The 5,378-nt window shown below is 38.4% G+C and overlaps 1 non-coding gene across 1 annotated transcript; it reads left to right on the forward strand.

The window, feature by feature from the left end:
* The first annotated feature begins 621 nt into the window (after positions 1-621).
* LOC101294152 lies at positions 622-2,704 on the forward strand. The gene is made up of 2 exons (XR_184281.1): positions 622-1,189; positions 1,265-2,704. It is a non-coding gene; the product is annotated as an uncharacterized LOC101294152 (transcript).
* The last annotated feature ends 2,674 nt before the right edge of the window (positions 2,705-5,378 follow it).

Raw genomic sequence — 5,378 nt, forward strand, 5'->3', positions numbered from 1 at the left:
GACCTTCCTTTTTATTATATATTTTTATTCTCTTAATGAAATTTACCGGTATTGTTATGTTTTAACCAAGACTTGTATTTATTTTTATTGGATTGAAGTATGAAACTTATTTATTTTGGTATTTGATTTTAATTTCATACTTTTATATAATTGTATTTCGTATTTAAAAAAAAAATTTTAATTTAATACACAATTGTTAACAGGTACGGGTACGGGTATGGAAACGTAATCCCCAAAGGGTACGGGTACGGGGAATCTCCATTATCTAATTACGGGTACGGGGACGGGTACGGGGATGAAAAATGTAAAAAGGTATGGGTACGGTATTTTGATCCCCGTACCCTACCCTACCCATTGCCATCCCTATTTAGATTAGCTTAATAAATATTTAATTGATAATTTATAAAAGTTAACAATTCCATTTTTCTTTCCTTATTCATTGAGTTAACCATGGTTTAGTCATAGTTACGGGTTATTATAGGTGGCAACCTTTTATTAGGTGGTCATATGACCAACAAAAACATTTTGGTTAGCAAATTTGGATCCTCTCCTCCTCTACTTCTCCTCATCAGACGCTGTCTTGTTGAGATCTTCTCCTCTACTTCAATCAAAACCGAGATCTGGTCAAATTCATACACCCATTATAAAGCTTCACACGCAGACCTCAATTTTAGATTCTCAAGGCCTGCTTTGATGAAATTTGAGGTGAAACTTGTGTGCATGCTTGTTTTTGAGCCCTTATTCAACTTTCTGTGCTTGGCTTCTTTCTGGGTTTCTTGTTGAAATAAGATTTTATTCAATATTTTGGGTCCTTGTGGGGAGAAGAAAGGATACTGAGTTCGCTGGCGGGAGGGGTTAAATATGACGCTGGTGGGAGATATGCCACGTCTCCGCCACCTACAGGGCGAATTAGCGGCAAGCACAGAGCACCCACGTCTCCGCCGTCGAGAGGGTGAATTAGCGGCAAAGCGTCCTGCACAATTAGGCGGAGATGATCAAAACATTTCAAATTGATTTCACTGAAGAACGGGTTTGAAGGTGGAGTACATCGTGTGGATTTGAAAGGGTTTGTACACATTTTCGGATACAAATGCGGCATTTTTGCTCAGGAGCTTGAAATCAATGAATTTATGAATGGGTTGAGGCCGGAAACCACATGCAAACCAGATTCTGCGCATTCCCTATTGAGGTAAGAGTTTAAATTCATGACCTGCAACATTGTGTCTCCTGCTTTCTTTTCATGTTTTTGAGATTTGCTTAACAGCCGTATTCGAATTCATTAGTGAGGAACACATGTTTGCTGAGCCTGTTTCGATTTCATATCGTTCAGTATCTGTCTGGTTTAGTTGAACATCGGTGCACCTGTCAGTTACGTTAATGTTTAGTTCAGAGAGAATCGAACCCGAAAGTATTTGATATCAGCTGTGATATTCACTCATTGATCTAGACTCGTAGATGTAAATCCACTAACATTATTGAAATAACAAGTTGCATATCCAGATGTTAAATCCCAGAAAGTTTCGAGAGATATGAAGATCTATGTTCATCCATTTTCATTTCGAAGCTAAATTACAATAGTTCTAGTTTTATTCATGGGCAACAGTCAGAAAAGATTTAGCTGGCGAGGACTATGTACTGTTTAGGCGTTGGACCGTAGCTTCTACACATGATTATCATTTTTCACCCATGATCATAGTAACTAGAACCTTGCACATCTTCAGTTAGAGGAAAACTGGTGAGGGATCCATACTGTTTAGGCGTTGGACAGGGTAATTGAATTCTTGTCTACATTAAAGCACATGACCTCGTGATCATATATTTGAAATGCTTCTTCAGTTTGGATTATGGAGATAGAAAACGTGAGGACCTAAGCTAATCAAATTCGAGCAAAACCGAAATTGCAACAAGAACTGAAGTCGGATGAAGGATACGAACCAGCTCCGGCTTCATTCGGAGGACGCGCTCCGACAGCTTCCACTGAGGAACGACGGCGTCAGGCGGCGAGATAGCTCGGTTGGCCGAGGAGTGAGCAGCAGAGCTCCAGCGAGAGCCATTGGAGTGGGAGAACGAGGAGAACGGAGCAGCGGACGAGTGAGAGTTGGAGGAGGCGGAGTAGGAGAGCTTACTGCGATCAACGTCGGTTGCGGATGAGTATTTGGCGGCGGCGGAGGTGGTGGTGGTTGAGCTGGAGTTTCTGAGGTGTGGAGGCACATACGACATCGTTTTTGCTTTCGACGGGAAGTTTCTCGGAGTCTGATTTATGCAGCGACTATATGAGTGAGAGTGAGTGTTTCAAAAGAGGTGTGTAGGAGAAAATGAGAGGTTCGTGGTTGGCCAATCTCAAAAAGCTGAAAGGGATCATAAATGTTCAAAACTGTTTTGCTCGATTTTGTGGGCTATGGGCCGTTTTGGGTCTGCGGGCTTTACGTTCTAGCCCATGTTGATGGCCCGAATAAGAAACCCTACTAAAAATTGGACCGGTCTTGTCCAATGACGTGGGCAAGGATTGTCGAATTTGTCGATATCTTTTTCTGGAAGATAAATGTTTTTTTATCCTTTTTTGGGAAAAGAAGAAAAAAAAAGTACAAATAGAAAGTAGAAAGTAAAAGATCTGACTAATAATCATCATGAAAAAAGTGTGACATTGTCGTAAAGTCAAAAAGTATGTATAATAATATGCATGTGTTGAATTAGTGTTGATTTTGGATATCTAATATCTATACCTCCAAGTAGCATTGCTATATTAAAATGCCTCAGTGCCTCAAATTCACCTTTATGAAAACTGTGTAACTTGGGATTTAGCTATTTTCAGAAATTAGGAAAATTTTCGCACAAATGTATGTAAGTATCGATCATAACATGTGTTGTTGAGTGAAGGAGTGTTTTAAAGATGTTACACCATTCCATAATCATATGAACTAACAGTGACGAAGCTAGGATTAAATGATGAGGGGACCATTACATGTAATTACCTGAAGCATAAACTGATTGATAGAGTTTAAAGGACAAAATGCATGCAAAGGATAACCTTGGGGGCTGCCACGGCCAATGCAGGCCTGCATGTAGCTCCACCCCTAAGAACTACGAAACTTTGTAAAGGCAATTTAATTAAAGTCGAAAATGTAATAGTTCCTTTTGGTGCATGATCTCATTGAGGCTACATGTATATTTTACTATTTTTGTGTACATGTAAAGGCTACATGTATATTTTTGTTGATCAACTAAATTTAATTTGCAAATTATGTTTGATGTTCTTTCTTCATTTTCACGTACTTATGGCAATTGACATTTTCTCTTGACACTCTAATTTTGACGCCAGCAACATATTAAGAATATGATTTAATTAGAAGTGTGATATTAATGTTTGGTTTTAGTACCGTGGAGTTTTGAATTCAAGTCGAGCGAATGTTGATGATTAATTTTGTTCCGGTGTGCCTATACACACTCGTTCAAGTTTTAATTTCAGTTCCAAGATTCTGGGTTGCTAGCTCTTTTGTACAAGAAATAATGTAGAGTTCAAAAGCCAAAAATCATTAGTTTAATTTATCTATGGATCTATGTAGACTATATCTAGGCTTGATAACCAAGTTTAAGTGTTAGGTGATCGGATGTGATGCAGTGATGGAGACCCTTGATTTAGCATCAGCTGATCCAATGTGATAGAGACCTCCCCCGATGATCGGCATCTACAAATTCAGACAAAGCCGGCCGATCATCACCTTGATCACCCTTTCTTGTTCTATCGTCGAGGTCGTGATCATTCACAGTTGCACACTAACAAAAAAATAAGCAAATAAAAAAAATAAGAGGTTGTGATTGCATGAGATAAGCGTGACGTGGACGGTTTGGTGACTGGAAAGTGGGAGTGATGGTGAGAATGGGGGATCAAGGCCGGTGGTGGTGGTGGATATCGGAATGTGGGTTAGCAATTCGCTGCAGGTCGCTTTCGGTGGTGGTAGGTGAGACAGCTTAGTTAGCCCTAGGTTTGGAAAACGTACGTCCACTTAAAGTCAGAAACCTATGAGCTTCTTCTGGCATTTTCTTCTTTTCGTGTGTATGATTGTAATGTTATACTATCAATATTCTCTTTGTTTTTGTTGGAGCCTTCATTTTTTTAAAGAATGATCGACTAAGCTTAAAATAATTTCTACCAAGAACAAAAATTAGCTAAAAATAATCAATTATAGAAGGAAAACCTAGACGTGTACCCCCCATTTCCAACCAATTCTCTCGTTCCACAGACTTAGACACTTACAGTTTATCTAATTGTCTCACTAAATGCATTCCTGCTCGATATACTTGGGTTAAAGTTTATGCCAATGTGGCAATTTGGGTAGGATCTAAACTTTAAGTAATTAGTTGTCTGATTTTATTATTATTGTGTTGATAATAATAGCTCTATCTTACGGTCTTAATGCATGTGTAAGACATTATTTGTAATTTTGTTGAACACAATCGAAATGACAATTGCTCTCTATAATTTTAAGAAATAATGTATAAACATGTGATCTGTTCCACAAACTCCAGAGGCGAAGACTTTTCTTATCAAATCTCGCTGGTGTGATCGATAGTCAACTCCATCGATCATCATAGTTAACTTAGGAATTAGCCCTAGTTATCTTAATCCGTCATATTATCTTGATAATGTAGTTAATATCACAATTTGCCATTCATTATTAATTAGGTCACTTGATGATGCATATGCGTGCATTCATGTAGCTACCTAGTTACATGTATAATATTATAGCTGGCTAGCAAGAACAGTCTAAGGTGTAAGGTCAGATATCAACATTAAAGAAAACTAAGGAGAAGGTGGGTGGTGATCGTACGTAGAACCTTTCTGGTAGATATGCACATACAGCACATGCATGTGTTTTCAAATAGGGAAGGTAAATGGTTACGACTTGGAGAGCTTGTAAGGTAAGACTAACCCAGAAATCGATCACATTGTTCATCTGCTTCTGAGTTCTAACGTAGACCCCGTCAAAAAGTTAATTTTAACGGCGACGGCAGCTGAAGATTCTGATGGTGATATTATACTAGAAGCAGCTATAGATGAATTTGACTATTGCGAATTCAGTAATTTAGGTTATCCATTTGCAGCCAATGAGGGTGTTATGGACTTTCTGTCAACGTAGAAATAGTCATGCCGTACCACATTTTCAACTTTGAGGCTGTATATATACTGTTATTCCGTATAGCTTACACCACTATACGTAGAATTAGTCCGTTATCTTGCAGCACAGATTGATGGACATGTTTTCTTCTTCTTTACTGCTGGTGTTCATTGCTTATTAGCTTAATTGTGTTTTACAAATTAGGTCGATAAGGTGAAATTTCAAGAGCTGGATTCGAATTTACAAGTACTAGGTATTAAA

Source organism: Fragaria vesca, linkage group LG3, assembly GCF_000184155.1.
Source record: "Fragaria vesca subsp. vesca linkage group LG3, FraVesHawaii_1.0, whole genome shotgun sequence".
In the NCBI taxonomy this organism is placed as follows: domain Eukaryota; kingdom Viridiplantae; phylum Streptophyta; class Magnoliopsida; order Rosales; family Rosaceae; genus Fragaria; species Fragaria vesca.